Below are 18,443 nucleotides of genomic sequence, written 5' to 3'. Positions count from 1 at the left end.
CCAGAGGGGTCAAGGGGGTGGCCAGGGGGCAAAGGGGTACCTAGTTGGCCCCCACAAAACCCTGGCAGCCCAGGGATGCTCATCCCCCCTTGGTCCATTCTGTTCCTGGTGGACTGGATCCAATAGCTGGATCTCAGAGAGCTGGCAATGGCAGTGACTTGGGCTTATATAGGGCTTATCTAGGCCCAAGGTTTTGCAGTGCCTGAGGCAAGGCATAAAATGCTGCCTTGCTCCATTTCAGAATCAAAAATGCCCTCTTTCAAAATCAGCCCTTGCCCTTCAGGCTTTGAAAGTGGCATGGGGACAGGGAGGAGGGCAGGTTGTTAGCAGCCTCCTCTTCTCTCTCTCTCTCCATGCTTCTTGGAGACTTTGCAAAGAGTGTAATAAGAGGTTATCATTGCCAAGTTCTCAAGGAGCTGCGATGCCAATAACATCTTACTACCTTGCTGTCATCCAGTAAAATGCCACCTGAGGCATCTTCTCCACGTTGCCTCACAAAAAGGCTACCCCGGGGTTTGTATCATTTTTTGGTTTCTTCTCATTTTCTGCACCATTGGAAAATCAAAATTTGAGTTAAGGCAACTAATTCTCAGCTTTTTATCTGCACTTCAAAATTTGTGCAGTTGAGGCAGCTGAATGAATTCCCCACTAAAATTACTCACTTGAGGAAAGGAGGGATTCCCCTTTCTATTCCACAAACCAGGGTCAAGTCAAACCGGCCTGTTTGGCCATTTCAAGCTCAAACCAGACAAGCCCTCCAAAAGATGGGGGCAGTCTGAGTTCCAGCAGAACCGGGCCCGGTTCGTATTTAACTGGTTTGACCTGGTTCAGCTGGTTCTGATGCTTGTAAGGGGAATTCAATAAGAATCGGGGGAACCCTACATAATTGGAAACAGGTGACTGGGAGGTTACCATATGTGCTGCAGCGTGGCTTCTCCGTGGCAGCGGCTCCCCTGGTGCTCCCCCATCATTATGGGTTGGTGCAATCACAGAGACCCAAACTGAGTCCCATCTGACCCAGAGTGATGGGGGAGCACCAGTGGGGCCTAGGGGAGCCACCACTGGCCCACTACTGCCTAGGAACCACACCGATACGGCATGTAAGGTAACCTCCTGCCCACCCTTTTTCAACCCTGCTGGGTTCACCCAATGCTGGTAAAGGGGAATTCTTACTGGATTACCCTTTGCAAGCACTAGAACTGGGTCAAACCGGGTTGAACCAGTTTGACCTGATTCTAGGCATGAAGCAAACCTCCAGCCAGTTTTAACAAACTGGGTGCAGACCGGGCAGTTTGATTTGAGTTCAGTTTGAACTCGAACCAAAATTCCCAAAGGGGTTCCATGCACACCCCTACTTCCTTATATGCTGCAAAAAGAAAAGAAAAAGAAAAGAGCATTCTTGATTGCTCAAATGTAATGATGCTGCCAAAACTTGTTATTGGCTGGTTTGTAATGTAAATCTATGTTGTTCATAGTTACTGTATCTATAAATGTGCCCTGACTCAGATGCACAGGAATTATTACTATGTATATTAATAAAACAAGTTTATTTATACCTCCACGGTCTATATAGCTAAATGAATCAGTGACTAAGCAAAGAAAAACTCTGGCAGGTTCCGCTTAGGGATGTGCAAAACATTTCAACATCAAAACATTTTGACTTCTTGTTTGTGAGATAATGTTGTTGCAGCTCTAGCTCTCTCTCTCTCTCTCTCTCTCTCTCTCTCTCTCTCTCTCTCTCTCTCTCTCTCTCTCTTTCTCTCTCTGCAATATTTCTTGGTGATTGCTGTGATGAGCTCCATGTCTGGCCTTGGGACTAACTTGTGCTTCACCTACTGCTCTGGTCTGCTCTGCAGTCCACATTGTATTCCGTCAAAATGTGGCTGAAGTTGCTCTAGTTGAGCTTATGTCTATGTTTGCTGCTAAGGGTGCTGCTGTGGCAGCTGTTGAAATGCTAGGAAGTAAGGAAGGAGTCCTAATTGTGTGAGAGAGAGCAACTTGTGCCAGTGATGTGACTGCAGCGCAGGCACTGTGGCTGGCAGTGGATTCTGGGTCAGTGATTCATTTTTGGCCATTTTAGGACTGTGTTTAAAATGTGTGGTGTTCTGTGTGGGGAGGGACAGATTCCCTTTTCCTGTGTGCTTCTGCAGTGTTTTCCAAGGCACGGTTGCAAAATGCATTGCAAATGGCCATACAAAACTTCTGTGCATACACTTTGTGAGTGCAGCTTGTTCTGGCCATAGGGAGCAATGAGGGAAATAAAAACATGCCATTGTTCCCTGTGGGTAGCTCCTAGGATACCAAAGTGGGTTGGGTGGTAGGGCTTGATGGGTGCTACCAACTGCCCAACCCACAGAAGAAATGGGCAAGCGGGCAATTTTAAACCATTTTTTAACATTTTCCCCAAACTCCCATAGAATCCCCATAGGATCCATTGTTCCCTATGGCCAAAACACTCAATGCTTTTTGAGTTTGTTTTGTTGAAACAACTGGGGTTGACTGGTGTTTCAAAGGAATGTTGTGGTCATCTGCATTTTGTTTTGAGCTTGAAACAAAACACAAAATCTGTTTCATGCTCATCCCTAGTTCCACTCTGTTGGTGCATGTCAAGATGTTTATTTTAACCCTTTAGTTATGCAATAGAATGGAAATGTCCATGGTGTTCAATGAGGCTCCCAGGTAAGTGGGTACAGGATTTGTTTGTTATATTCCTTTATTATATTCATGTCCCCAAAGAGACTCACAATCTGAAAAAAGAAAAGTTCTCAGATGAGAGGGCTAGATAGCTGTTGGTGTGGGGACCTCGCTGTTTTGCTTCACTTTCTGTTGCAGCTTGATGGCAAAGAAGCACTGAGGACTTTTATCACCCCAAACCCAAGCCATCCACCCCATAAGAAAGAAAAAGTTCTATTGATGGGTATGCGTCCCAGCAGTTGCTTCAGTGTTAGGGAGTGGTTGTTGGGCTTTTTTGGCACCTTGGTTCCTCCTTCACCCTCCCTGAAGAGCTTCGCCATACTCCCTCCCTCAGTGTTTTTTTTAAAAAAACATCTTAAAACACACCTTTTTAAGGAGGCCTTTAAATATCATGATTTTGTTATATCTGGTAGGTTCTTTAGCTTTCATAATTTTGAATTTTAATTTGAACCTAATAATCATTTTTAATCTGACTTTTTTTTTAAAAAAAATTATTGCTCGTATCTGTGTCTATGTTATTGTTGTAAGCCGCCCCGTGCGGTATTGCACTAGAGGGGTGAGGTATAAATATTTTAAATAAATAAATAAAATAACGGCAGCCCAAGGTCTCTGCTCAGCCTCTCTCTAGAAGGACCTGAGCCCTCGGCCCACCACACCACCCCTCATTAGTGGCCTGGCTTGGTTTTAATGCCCCTGCACAGCCCTGGCATTCTTCAAAACCCCACCCTTCTGTCCCTTGACTGTTCCAGCCCTGTGCCTCTATCCCTGGTTGGCAGCAGCCCCACCTCTGGTCTCCTCGGGTGGAAATGAGCCTGACATGAGAGGAGTTGTTTGAGCTCAGCCCCTCATTGAGATGCTCTCTCACATTATCATACAAGAGGAGAGGAGAGCAACTCGCATCCCACATGGAATTCACACTACATTTGCTCACAGGGAAGCAACTAGCTGAAACCAAGTGCATAAAGGACTGCAGAGACTTCCGACCGTTTGCCACATTAATACGGAGCGTTTGAGGGTTCCCAGCTGCACTATGAAATCAAATACTTCCCTGGGAGTTGCCTTTGTTTAAAACACCCCCATTCTTTTTATTTTTGGGTATACTTCTCGTCAACACTCAAGGGTGCAAGAGGAAGACAGAACATTGTGTGTCACTCCTTTTAATAGCTCAGACAGAGTCGGTACAGCATTGTGCAGGCAAAAAAACACTACAAAATGTTCTGCAAACACTTTGTACCAGAGGGAAGAGACAGGAAAATATCACTCCTCGGGGACACCTCGTTCCTTCTGGAAAAGTGTTGTTATTATTACTATTATGAGACAAATTGGAGTTCAACTTAATTGGACACATTACAAAACAGCTGGGGAAGTGAAGAAAGAAAGCAACACCAGGCATGTGGTAAGGAGAATATTTATTTCATAAATATTTCAGAACCATAAAACAGCTCTCTCAGTTACAGGCGTGCACAGAGGCAAAGAGAGAGAGAAAGACTTGGCCAGGCCAGTAAGCGGAAGGGAATAAGAGTATATTATGTTATCATTATTGAGCACAAGCCATACAGATGGAACTTAAAAAGAGCAAAATCAACAACAAATTCTTTCTCCAAGGAGCTTGCAATCAGCATTGGTTGGTAGAGATGTTCCCTTGCAGCAGAGGTGAGCACTAGGACACCCAGGAGCTACTGGGAGCTCCCAGAATTGCCTGAAGTTGGTCTCCAGGCATTTGGGCTCGCTTCTCCCTCCCTTTTCCTCCCAGCTAATACTGCAAATCTGATGGGCTGGCTGCACCATTTTACCTCTCCCATTTTGTGGGGAGGCTACTGAATTCTGTCTAGTGATATTTTGTTGTTTGGACGTTTGTCCCAGTGGGCATCCTGGAGAGAGAGAGAGAGAGAGCATGGGGTGTGTGGAATCAGACCGAAAAGGGAGGAAAGGAGAAGGAGAAAAAACTGAGTTGCTTTCTGAATAGAGTCTTAGTTAAACCATAATAAGATGTCTTTGTGTTTACAAGGAAAGCAGTTATACAACATTTGGCAACAAAGTTTTGAAACAGCTCTGCATGTGAGCCTGCAAAGCTTGTGCAAGTTCCTGCATCTTCCTTTCAATGCTTCATTGGGCCTACATTCCTGAACTGCTGCATTCTACTGTTGCTGCTGCTGATTGTTTCTCCAGCTTCCTGATCTGCACAACTCCTGAAGGTATGTTTTTGCTGATACTCCTGGCATTGCCATACATTTAAAAGATAAGATCTAGATGAAGGCAAATGCAATATCTGTACAACACAAAGTGAGGAATGTACCCATATCATTGCACCAACCACTTAGAGAGGAGCTCTTAAGACGACAGCATGCTGGCATCATAGAGCCTTTTGGTTCATCCGAATGGGTCTCTCCCATTGTTCTTGCATGAAAATAAAAAGGTACACTTCACTAGGTCTGGCCTAGGTGACCTAGGATATTCTTGCAATGGCTCACCCTGGCAAAGCAGTCCTTGCAGACCAAACCACACTCCTGCTCTGCTGGCTGCTGCTGCCAGTGTGTGTACACTCTCATGAGAGGGCCAGTCTACTGGGGAGTATGACTGGGGTTCTAGAAGACCCTGCTATCCCACCAGACTAACAAGTGTGTGGAACAGCCCTCTGGTTCTCCTGATTCCTTCACTGCTGCTACCAAGTGGGCTTTTGGTAAGGCTGAGTCCACTGCAGCAGCCCTTCCAGGAATTCAAAAAACCCAAACCAAACCTTAGTAGAATGGAAAGGCCTATAGGCATGGGGTAGAGACAATCAACAAGCTCTACTATATTAACAAGCAAGTTTTTACTAAAAACAAAAGTTCCGATTAAGCCATTATTTTACAGAAAATCACAAAATAATACTTACAGAGCGAGTCATGGTAACTAATAAGCTGTAGGCTTTTTAACAGTTCTTGTTGGGAATTCTCTCTGGTAAGAGATACCCTTCTATTACAACAGAGTGCAGTGAGGCACAACACACCGGAGTCTGCCTAGGCATGCGTGTATGCTGAGAGTAAAAGAAACTTGGAGCCAGTTCAAAGTTTCAAATCAATATAAGGAGTCTTTATTAGTGAACTCCATTCTAGATAGTAAAGTGGAGAGATAGCGTCTCTAATCTAGCTGGCTAGCTGGAGGCGGATGGATGGTTTCTGCATCTCTGCACACATGGTGCAGGGAGAGAGGAGCCTGTGTGTTGCAAGGAAGAAAGGGGAAGAGGAAGCTTCAGGAAGGAAGTCCCTGAGAGTAGCAATCTACATATCAAAAGAATAGTGTCAGAGCAAAAGAGAAGGGATGACCAATGTCTTGACCACTCTAGCCCGCTGACTCAATAATCTGTCCCCCTCTGTCACTGAGACATGAGACAGAGAAGAGTCCTTCACTTCCAACAGTTCTATCAAGGTTTTCCTTCAAAGTCTCTCTTTTCTTCCTCTGGCTGGCTGGGCAGACTTCTATGTTCAGGGGACTCTTGCACAGGTCTGGGGCTCAATCCAGCCTGGCTACTTTCCCACTTTCAGTGATTTCAGCTCTTGGTCCTGGGCTTATTGGCTGAGCAACTCCAGCAGTCTCCAGCACCCACCAATTCTCTGCTCAGTTCCCTCCCAGGTTTCTTTCTCCAGTTTTTCTTCCAGCAGACTTTTGCCGGCTCTTCTTCTACAGACTCTCTCAGCCTGACTCAACTGGACTCCAGCAGCTCCACTCCAGTAGCTCTTCAACTAAACTCAGCTCCAAAACCCAACTGAAGCTCCTCAATTCCACTGAACTCCTTTCAGCAGTCAGCTTCAGACTGATCCAATCCCCCTCAAACTTCCCCAATATATACACTTCTTCCATCCCATCAGTTATTTAGTTCAGCCAATCAAAACTCAACAAATTTCCCTCCATAACTTAAAATCATTTTCCCCTCCAAAGTCCAACTGACAGATTTTCCAAAACCAAAAGTGAAACAGAAAAACACAACTGAACCTTTGACCCTGCACCTTCATGTATAAGGATTTGAAAGCACAGAAATCCTATGTACAACAATGCAGATTTAAGAATATTTAAAGTTTATAATTCATTTATGTGAGCTTATTTACAAAAAAAACCAGGATGTCTAGGCCTCATTCCTTCACAGGGGTACACACGCTTGGGCTTCCATAGGACTGTACTTTCATGCATTGAGCTAATCTGACAAAGGGGCCCCTGTTTGTTTGCACCCGCCACCCTCAATGGTAAATGAACACTCCATGTGTCAGAGCATGGACTGATCTTTACTCCTATTCAAAATTCCTTGGTTCATGCCAGCGTTGTGTTATATGCAGATCTCCCACTGCAGAGAATCATGGGAAAGGGGAGCCCCAATTTCCCACCACCCAAGGAGAGCAAGGTTTCTGTTTTGTGGCACATGTAAAGGTACACATGTCCACATGGGTGGACAGGCTCACAGGTGAAATGCTTTGATCCCATTTTATTGATCTTCTGTATATACAATTCTCTAAGACATACCCATAGCTAATGCCATGTGTGACAGCTCTTGCAAGAGTTCAGAGAGCTGCCGGACAGCCATGGGATGGTCCAGAGAAAGAATATGGTGGCGGTGGTGGTGGCCGGCTAGCTGAAAAAACCGGTGGCAGCCAGCCGAGTGGCCATGACCAGCAGGCAGATGGCCAAGTAGCCATGGTCAGCAGCTGGCTGGCCTGCTGGCAGGTGGGCAGGCAGAGAGTGGGGGCAGGCAGGTGAGCGGCGTAAAAGAAGAAGATCACAGTGGGTGGGAAAAGAGGAGGAGGGCAGGCATGTGGGGGGAGAAGAAGATAGGCGGGGAGAAGATGGGCAGGGGGAGAAGACAGGCGGAGGTGGGCAGGCAAAAAAGTAGCTGGGGGGAGGCTGTGACAGCAAACTAGGGTTGCAGATTAGGGGTGTGCAAATCAGATTTTCAGTGTTTCGATTCAGATCCAAACCGAAACACCCCTGTTCTGTTTTGTCTCCGAATATGGTCCATCCGAATCACCCCTGATTCGATTCGGCTCCGAATTAATCCGAATCTGAATCGATTTGGATTAAAAAATGGGACCCAGGGGCAAAATAGTGGGGTGGGGTGGTAGTGCCCAATGGGTGGAGGCTACCACCCAAATTTCAGGAGGATTGGGCAAAGGGCTGATTTTTGGTGAATTTTTGAAGTTTTAGTGTCTTTGGGGCAGTTCGGGGGCATAATGTGGGATCTGGGCCAAAAGAGTGGGGTGGGGTGGTAGTGCCTAATGGTTGGAGGCTACCTCCCCCATTGCAGAGTGATTGGGCAGAGGGCTGATTTTTTGTGAATTTCTGAAGTTTACGCATTTTTAAGGTTTTTCCCCCATTAGGTATAATGGAGGGTGTATAGCTTCATGTCAGGGGGAAAGGGGTGGCCTAGAGCGGTGTGGGGTTGGAGGCAAAAAGTCGGGAAATTCAACTAGACGTCAAAATCCGAAACAACAGATATTCGGAGCCGAAACGGAGGTGATTCGGTTCGGCTACAAAAAATTTCGGAGGGCCAGAGGGGTGATTCAGTTTAGATCCGAATCACCCGAAATTGGCTGTTTCGGGTACAGATCGTTCTGTACCCGAAATGTTTCGCACATCCCTATTGCAGATGCTCTGCACTGGATCAGCTAGTTTATTATTGTTTTCTCTATGTAAACTGTTTTGGGAAATTTTGTTGAAAAGCGGTATATAAATATTTGTTCATACCAAGGCTCGGAGTGTGGGAGGTGCAGCTCCCAGTTGCCTGAATTTGGCCCACCTCTGCCCTAGGCCATTCTCTCAGGGCCTCTCAGCCTACTATTCCTGGCTACGGGGTATAGTGGTGAAGGGGGCCTGAATCCCTTAAGGCATGTGAGCAGCTATAGCTACAAAGTGCAGCATTTAGACTGGCTACTGAGCACATGTGCCTTAAATGGTGGGCTGTGGCTCCAATACGGAGATAAAAACCCAAATCATGTATGAAGTGCTCTCTGAAATATCACATGGACTTCAGAGTAAATCTAGCTGATATGTGAACGCACACCCACCCTCCCAAAGTAAAGTCACGGAAAAGACACCATCTGAAAAAGTTCCTGCTGTGAAATCTCTTCCACTGTCCACATCTGTTGCAGAGACTAATGCAAAGCAATCCTATCCACAATCCCTGTTCCGCAAGACAACCAAGACTGCAAGAGATTATGCAACTTTGAGCATCTGCTCAGTGACATAGCGTTCGTGTGTGTGCACACCTTGGTTTGTGCAGCATTAATCTGAATGCCAGCTATCATATTTCCTGAAGAGCAGCCCCAAAATCTTTTAAATAGATGTCACCTCTTCATTGCTGCCTCCAGGGACATTTCTCTGACTTCATTTCAGACACCTGCTTAACCTCTACACCTGTTTTTCAGGGAGAGAGAGAAATGTGCAGGACAGATTGCAATGTGATATATGAAGTGACACCACTTGCATGATGCACTTTACTGCTTTACAGATATGCATATTGTGCAGGAGAAAGCACGTAGACCTTCATTTAGACAGAAGTGGGCTTAAAAATCATGTCAGTTCCCAAAAGCAAGCAACAGCACTCCCACATTTCACATGTGAAATGAGCAGTTTCCCACCATAATCGGAGCACATCCTGTAGTTGAGAGTATTTCCTTATGTGCTTCTAGTTTTGACAGGAAGTTCCACAGCCCAGAATTCTTGCGTGACCACACAGCTCCCAAATCGCGAGTTGCTTTTCCTGTCGCCTCAGGACCGTACTCCCATGGTTAGAAAGAGGAGACACCACTGCCCTCCTTCATCCCCTCCCTCCTCATCCCCAGAGGGTAGACCCAAGAAGAGAACACCTAAGTGGGCCCCCATATGCCCTATTACCCAGATTATTACCCCCCTCATGGGGGTGAGTGGAGATTCAGTTCCAGCCCCCCAGCCCAGGGACCTGGAGGGGATGGATTCAGTGCCACCTACTGGGGCCTGAAGCAAAGCGGCCCCACCCACCCCCCACCCCCGAACCCAAGGACCCGGGGAACTCAGATACTACCTCCTCTGATTCAGAAGAAGGCAGGATTTCTGAGGAGGAGATACCCCAGCAGGAGGCGCACTCCACTCGCCTCTTCCTCGCAACTGAGTTGAAGGTTTTATTGGCGGCCCCACTGGAGACCCCAGCCACCAACCAGGGCCCGAACCAAGAGGTCTTCCCCTACACATCCAATGCCTGTGGTCCCTTTCTCCCAACTTTTCCTCTCTACTATGTTGAGCAATGGAATACCCCCTTTTCATATAAGTCAATGACTCACCTCTATAACAAGTTATACACTCTTCCAAAGGAGGTATCCAGCATGCTTGCTCCTCCCGTGGTAGACACCCCAACTGCACAGCTGAGTCACTCCTCAAGAAGACCCATGAGGCCTCAACCAACATAATCAGGGCAGCGGTAGCGAATTCGGTTTTTGCCAGGGCAATGGTCCTCTGGGCCAAGGTATTGGGCCAACTGGTCCTGCCCAAGAACGCCAAGCTGTGCCAAGGCATCAACAAGATGGCTAAGGCAGCAGCATTCATGGTGGACTCCAGTCTGGATTGCATCCAGCAGGCCTCCAGGGCCATGTCCTCAGAAGTAGCGGTTAGGCGCTGCCACTGGCTGAAGCCCTGGAAGGTGGACTCCAAGTCAAAACTGAACCTTGCCTCAGCACCCTTCAAGGGGTCCAAACTGTTCGGGGATTCCTTGGAACCAGTACTTGTGGAAACTAGGGACAAGAAGAAGATGATGCCAACCACCTGGATGGAAAGCCACAGGGCATTCAGGAATGAGCCCTACTACCGGAATTTTTGCCCCGCCTTCAGACAACTGAACTATTCCTCCAGCATTTCCTTTCATGACTACAGATACTCTCTAACTAAAGAACAGGAAGACGAGCCCATTGGCAGCAACAGCCCAGAGGCACAGATCGCCAGTCGTACAAGAAACTGTCCCACTCCACTTCCTTCTAAAAGTGAAAGCAATGACTCTGCTCCAATTGGAGGCCAGCTCCTGCTCTTCAGGAAAGCCTGGTCAGCAGCCACCTCTGACCAATGTGTACTCCGGACAATCTCGAGGGGCCTGTCCTTGGAGTTCTCATCCCCCGCTCAGACAAATTCATTACCATGCCTGTGCCCAGGTCATCAGAAAAGAGGACACAAATGTCACAGACCATCCAGCACCTCCTTCAGATCAGTGCAATAGAGACAGTGCCTATGACCTAGATAGGGCAGGGAGTTCACTCTCTCTTATTCTTGATTCAAAAGAAGGACGGATCTTGGAGGGCAGTGCTGAATCTCAGACCCCTGAACTGCCACATCAGGAAGCTCTAGTTCCAAATGGAATCCATCAGGACCATCAAGGAGACAATAAGGAAGCAGGAATTCCTGGTCTCCGTGGATCTGTCAGAAGCCTATCTGCATATCCTGATCCACACAGACCATCGGCACTTCCTCAGGTTCTCCTTCAACAGAAGCCACTACCAGTAAAGGGTGATGCCTTTTGGCGTCTCCTCAGTGCCCAGAGTCTTCATAAAGATCATGATAGCGCTGATTGCATACATGAAAACCCGGGGTGTGTGCATCCTTCCATATTTGGACAATCTGCTCATAAGGTCACGATCACTTGCGAGGGCCTAAAGAGATGTGCAACAGACACTTGCAATCCTTCAGGAACATGGTTTTGTGATGAACCATCAAAAGAGCCACCTGAACCACATGCAGAGGCTTCTGCATCTGGGGGCAATCCAACACAGCAAAGGGGTGCATCTCCCTGTCTCTGGAACAGAGGGAGAAGATAGTCCGACTCTCCAACACAATACTGAGAGAGGGCTCAGCCCATCTCATGACACTGGCCACACTATTGGGGTGCATGATAGCATGCATAGAGTGCACACCATGGGCCAGGTGACACTCCCGCAGCCTTCAGTGGTTTCTCCTACCATACCAGGACGAGATGACAAAACATGTGCAGGCACCTCTTCGGGTCCCCCTGGGAGTACGGGTCTCCCTTCTTTGGTGGAGATCCAGGGCCCTGGCAAAGGGCCTCCCATTCAGCATGCCAGCCAGAGTCACAATAACCACAGATGCAAGTCTAGGGGGGAGGGGAGTCCACCTCCGACACCACTTCGTGCAGGGGAGATGGCACCCAAAAGAACAGAAAAAGTTGATCAAATTGCTAGAGCTCAAAGCAATATGCCTCATGTTGATGCACTTCTTACCTCGCATCAAAAACCACCATGTGTGCATCCTCACAGACAACACAACAGCAAAATCACATGTGAATAACCAAGGAGGAACAAGGTTGAAAGCGCTCATGCGGGAATCTGCCAGACTATTCATGTGGGCAGAGAAGAACCTCCTATCCCTTACAGCAGAACACTTGAGTGGCAGCTCAAACCACAGAGTGGACTGGCTCAGCAGGACATAGGTTGGTCCCTGAGCCTGGAAATCTTTGAAATGATAACCAGAACTCTGGGACACCCAGAGGTGGACCTCTTCGCCACCCAGGAAAATCAAAAAGTGTCAATGCACTCACCAGACCCCTTTTCTAACCCCTCCAAGAGGCGCCACTCAGGGTACTCATGGGCAAGGTCTATTCCTTGTGACGATCACCTCCGCATGCAGGGTCTCCAAACCTGGCACTCTCTCGGTGCAGAAAGAGCTGTGCATCTTCCAGGAGAAGGCAGTGATACTGTACCTGGACCCGACGTTCATGCCAAAAGTCAATTCGATCTTTTATCACTCTCAGCCGGTGGTGTACCCTCTTTCTGCCTACAGCTGGCACACCCAAGGGAGAAGGCATGGCACACCTTGGATGTGAGAAGAGCCCTGTGCACAGACATATGACAGCTAAGCCATTCTGAAAATTGGAATCACTATTCATGTCCTTCAGCTATGTGACAATGGGAAACAAGGTGACTAAGGTCACGCTGTCCGGATGGATAAGGTACACCATTATCAGGGCCTACAACACACTGGAGATTCCTGTCCCGCAGGGCAACACAGCACACTCGGCGAGAAGTGCATCCACATCAGCAGCTTTCTCGGCCAGGGAATCACTACAGGCCATCTGTCAAGCAGCGACTTGGGCCTCCATTTCTCCATTCATAAAACTTTATAAGATCCCAGCCTTCCATTCAGAGCAGGCGGCCCTTGACTGCACAGTACTCCAACAAGTTGTCTAGAACACTTCTGCTTCCCACCCAGGGGCTATGTGGGCCAGAGCTTTGGTATGTCCCTCAACTACAGGATGGGATCCAATTACAGTGGGAAAAGGAACATTGGGGCTTACCTGTGAAGTGTCCTTTCCCACTGTAATCAGAGTCCATTTGGTCCCACCCACAGAAGTCAAAGACCAATAATGATGATGATGATAATGATGACAATAAAATCCAGCCATCCCAGGTCCTTGGGAAGGACTTGATGTTTGGATAAAACAAACAAGTCAATAACACCTGTCTGACTGTGTAAACAAGAAATAATAATAATAATAATAATAATAATAATAATAATAATAATAATAATAATAATACTTGTAGCCAAAAATTGGTGGGACCATAAAATTGAAAAGGTTGTAGAAAATGAAGATGCAAAAATAAAATATTATGTGACTTCTGACTACAAACAGAAAAACATCTGTCAAGCAGTACACCAGATATAACTGTAGTTGAGAAGAAAGAAAAACAAGTCAAAATAATCGACATAGTAATACCAGGGGGTAGCAGAATAGAAGGGGGAAAAATAGAAAAAAATCACAAAATACAAAGATCTACAAATTGAAAATGAAAGGCTGTGGCAGAAAAAGACCAAAATAATCCCAGGGGTAATTGACACCTTAGGTGCAATTCCAATACAACTTGAAGAGCACCAAAACAACATAGGGGCCACAGAAATCACCATCAGCCAGTTACAAAAAGCAAATTTAGTGGGAACAGCCTATATTTTTGATGATATAAAAAATGTTATTGACCATTTGAAGTGCATCTTCTTCACTGTCCTTGATATATTCTTCAAGGCCTCTTTTCTCCTCCTCTACTGTTTGATGGACTTGCAGCATTCCTCTTCCACCTGAGCTGCGAGGGAGGTAGAGCCTATCGACATCACTGCGGGGGTGCAGAGCATGATTGATGGTCATGATTTTCCTGGTCTTACGATCTAGCGTCTCTAGCTCTGCCTGGGTCCAGTCTATTATTCCTGCAGTGTATCTGATAACAGGTATAGCCCAGGTGTTGATGGCTTGTATGGTGTTCCCGCCATTGAGTTTGGACTTGAGGATTTTTCTAACTCCCCGGATGTATTCACTTCCAATGCAATGTTATCAGCCTGGAGAATGCCCTAGTATTTGTAATGTTCTTTCTCTTCCAGGTTCTTGATCTTGCTTCCATTGGGCAGTTCTATTCCTTCTGTTTTTGTTATTTTTCCTCTGTTCATTATTAATGCAGCACACTTGTCTAGTCCAAACTCCATTGCTATATCGCTACTGAATATACGGACAGTCTTTAGCAGTGATTCAATTTCTGACTGGGACTTTCCATACAACTTCAGATCGTCCATGTACAGCAGATGGTTGATTTGACTTGATGTTTTAGATGTTTGGTATCCGAGGCCTGTTCTGTTTAGTATTTGTGGTGGTGGTGGTGATGATGATGATGATGATGATGATGATGATGATTTATTGTTGTTGTTGTTATTTGATCTTTGACTTCTGCGGGTGGGGCTGGATGGTCTCCAATTACGGTGAAAAGGACACTTCACAGGTAAGCCCCAATGTTCCTTTTTCCACTTTAATTGGAGCCCATCCTGTAGTTGAGGATCAGCCACCATCACATATAGCTTTGACCAATGTCCAGTATAAGGCAGTCGGAATGTGCAAACTGGCTCAATCTTGAACTGGTTCGGTTCAAGGGTTTTACCTCAAACCTAACTGTGCCCGGTTCAGCTCAAGGTCATGCCGAACCCTCCCGGCTGGTTTGGGCCTGGTCTGTGGGTGCCAGGTGCCAATACATTTGTTTTTAAAAATTTTAACTTACTGTCACTGAGGGCTTCTGTGGTCTCAGGGGGTGCTGCTGCAGCCACATGGTGGGGTTAGGTTGTTTTGGACTGTTTCAGAGCTCATTTGGCACTGTTTGCACACACACCGCAGCCATTTTTGGCCCACTGAGAGAAGTGGGTAAGCCGGAAGGGGGAGGGGGAGCTTCCAGAGACCCCTCCCCCCCATGGCCATGGCAGCACCCCCCGAGGCTGAAGAAGCCCTCAATGGTGGTAAAAGAAACCTTTAAAAAAACAAAACAAATTGATTGGCACACGGCACCCCAAAACTGGTCCTGAACCGGTTCAAATTTGAACTGAACTGGGCCCCCAGTTCAGGGATGCAGAAACCGAAACATACCCAGTCTGGTCTGAATCCAGTTCAGTTGGAACCCAGTTTGTATTTAAACTGAACCGGGCAAACGAGTTTTCTGCACATCCCTATAAGGCAGCATCGAACATATCCATGTACAATGGACATTTCCATTCTCACGCTGACTTGTGCAACAAGCAGTATTGTGCCAGTGCAAGAAAATCACATTTTGCAAGCCACGGGGATGCCCAAGGTTGTTTTCTTGTGCAACCGTCCCCCCCAAAAAGGTTTCACAGCAGGAGGCACATTACCTTGTTGCCCTAGTGCCAATCTGTTTGCACTAGTGTGACACTAGTTGGGAGTACCAGCTCCTGACAGTGCCTCTGGCCAGCATAACATCCTTGCACTATTGCCACTGGACTCAACCCTTATCTTAGCAGGCAGGTCTGACCTGCATTCCAATGGACTGTAATTGCCTGTTTTTAGTGGCCAATCCATTGAGCAGGACATCATCTGGCTTGTGACATATTTTGCTTGCAGCTCATCTTGGAAATGCTTCTGGGTCAAGAGGGATGGGGTGGTTTCAGAATAATATCTAGAAACAAAGCACCAATGGTATATTTCAAGCACAGGACAGTGCAGATAACAGCACGGAAATCAATCTGGAATCTTTATAATAGGAGAAGGAGAAAGGTGACTCTGATATTGTATGCCCTAATGAGTCAAACAGAGCGTAGGGAACTCGCTGATCTTTATATCAACATATTAATGATTTATATAGCTTTTAATTTACAACACAGACATATCAAAAATAATCAGGTGGAAGCAGGCATTAAAAATTCACTGCATGGGTAATAAAATGATTAGGTATTCCAGGGACTCCTGATTTGTATTTCATTAAGGAATCATTTTAATTTACTTTTAAACAGTGTATATACACAGATTTAAGAACTCTCAGAAGACTATTATGCAAAATGTTCACTTTTATATGTTCAGTTTATTTGTGGAATATTTGAGGCAACTCTCCCCGCCGCCAAAAAAAATCCTTTCTATTTATTTCAATGTAGATGCAACAGGGGTCAGGATTGGGGGGGTGGGCCTGGGAGGGACTGGAGCCAGCAGAAATGTTTTGGGGTGTTTTTTTTTAAAAAGTTTTAATCAGTAGCTATGGAAGTAGTTATGCTGCCAGTCGCTATGCTGGCAATTAGAACTTCAGTGACCATTTGAATTTGCAAACTGTTTTCAATGTGTGGGGGGTGGGTTTTTTTTGGTGGGGAGAGGTATTGCATTCGCCTTCAAACAGCCATGTAAGTTCATTCCCTACCCCAGTGGATCCCAGCCTCAGGTCCCCAGTTGTTGTTGGACTATAATTCCCATCATCCTTATGCAGTTGTGGCTGGGGTTGATGGGAGTTGTAGTCTGAAGGTTGGGAGCCCATGCCCAACCACCCAGCATTTCACAGATGAAACTAGGGGCATGCTCAGACAGCCAAGGGTAATTTCTTGACCTCATCCCCCACCCCCACCCCACCCCATCATTTATTGCCAAAGTTTCTATGTCATCTTGGGTTGGGCCCAAGGTATTGAAGAGAGCACCTTCATCAACCCCAGCACCCATTAAGGTCATTTGGGGAGGTCCGGTTGTGGTTGCCACCAGCCTAGTTGGTGGCAACTCAAAACGGGGCCTTTTCTACAGTTGCCCCAGGACTCTGGAACACACTTCTTGATGAAAATAGAGTTTCCCCTTCTCTGAGTGTTTTTAAAAAGGACCTAAAAACATACCTGTTTAGTCAGCCTTATAGTTTATAGTTTTTAACCTCTGGTTTTACAGTTTTTATTGCATTTTAGACTGTTTTAATTATGTTAATGTTTTAATGGTTTTATATTGTGAACCACCCAGGGACATTTTTTGTATGGGGCAGTATATAAATGTACTAGGTAGATAGATAGATAGATAGATAGATAGATAGATAGATAGATACTCAATCTCCTGTAATATGCTGGATTGTGTTCATTTTAAGGTGGAGCCAAATTTGGAGTGAAAGAGGGAGGTCACGTTTTGAAATTGGAGGTGGGGTTTCAACCAAACGCACCAGCAGTGGCTGTGTGCTCCTGCTGCCAGCTGGTACTCTGCTGGCCACAAACCCCCTTCTGTGTAGCACTTGGGAGTAGCACTGCTGTGGAAACCTGACTGGCACAAACATGTCAGGAATCAACAGCTGAGTCTGCAAGGGGCTGGAACAGGGGATGATGTGTGCCGCCAGTTGCAAGTGGGCCAGGCTGTTATGGCATGTGTCTACATAAGGCCAAGCAAATGGTGTCCATCCATAGCCATCCATAGCCGAACAGGTGTCCATCCATAGCCATCCATAGCTGAACAGGTCCCTTGTCACAGGAAGAAAGGAAGCTGCCTTCTACTGAGTCAGACCATTGGTCCATCAAGCTCAGTATTGTCTACAAACACTGGCAGCTGCTTCGCCAAGGCTGCAGGCAGGAGTCTCTCGCAGCCCTATCTAGAAATGACAGGAAGGACACTTGGAATCTTCTGCATGCAAACATGCAGGTGCTCTTCCCAGATAAGAGCAGCCTCATCTCCTAAGGGGAATATCTTACAGTGCTCACATGTAGTCTCCCATTCAAATGCAAACCAGGGTGGATCCTGCTTAGCCAAGGGAACCATTCATGCTTGCTGGCACATGACCAGCTCTCCTCCCATAACAGTCATATACTGTTCATGTCTCTCTGGGGGTGATTTGCCGCCACCCTATTGATCAGCGGCGGGACTCTGTGGGGACATCAATGTGGGCTGCCAAAACTACGTTTTCACAACCTTTTGAGAATGAAGCCGGGTCCAGAGGCGTAACTATAGGGGGGGCAGGGGGGGCACGTGCCCCGGGCGCCATCTTTTCTGGTCACGTGGGGGGCGCCGCCATGACAAAAAATTTTTTTAATTTTTTGTTAATACAAATGTTTCCTGCTCAGTGCAGCAGCGCTGCAGCAGTCAAGGGAGCACGTCGGCACCCCCTCCCCCACGAGCTGTCCCTTCCACGCCGCCCACGCCCCCCCATTGCTTTGCTGGTGCCTGGCGGCCAGTCAGTGGCCTGGCTTGCCGGCGGCGGCGGGCGCTTGTGAGGAAAAACCTAAGTATAATGTAGTATGTTGGGGGCACGGGGGGCGCCATTTCAGTGCTTGCCCCGGGCGCCATTTTCCCTAGTTACGCCTCTGGCCGGGTCCACTTCAGCTGCACTGATCATGGGAAACAAATGGTTGCTTCTGCAGCCTTGCTTCAGCCAGACATCTTCCTTGAACTTGCTAGGTCTCAGGTTTGTGTGCCAGTCGGGCACCGGCCCTTTCCAGAGAAGAGACGCAAGCAACCTGAGAGACCATCCTGATGGTTCACAATGATC

At 46.9% G+C, this 18,443-nt stretch overlaps 1 long non-coding RNA gene across 2 annotated transcripts in view; it reads left to right on the top strand.

Moving 5' to 3' along the window:
* Positions 1–3,952: 3,952 nt before the first annotated feature.
* Positions 3,953–18,443, top strand: part of LOC128342783 (uncharacterized) — a 51,142-nt gene continuing 36,651 nt past the window's right edge. For both annotated transcript variants that reach the window (XR_008315172.1, XR_008315173.1), the window contains exons 1-2: positions 3,953–4,090; positions 4,703–4,889. This is a non-coding gene — a long non-coding RNA (uncharacterized LOC128342783). The remainder of the gene's footprint in view (positions 4,091–4,702; positions 4,890–18,443) is intronic.

Source organism: Hemicordylus capensis, chromosome 2 (genome assembly GCF_027244095.1).
Source record: "Hemicordylus capensis ecotype Gifberg chromosome 2, rHemCap1.1.pri, whole genome shotgun sequence".
Classification (NCBI taxonomy): Eukaryota; Metazoa; Chordata; class Lepidosauria; order Squamata; family Cordylidae; genus Hemicordylus; species Hemicordylus capensis.
The sequence above is the reverse complement of the archived record's forward strand: the minus strand, read 5'-3'. Positions and strand labels throughout refer to the sequence as shown.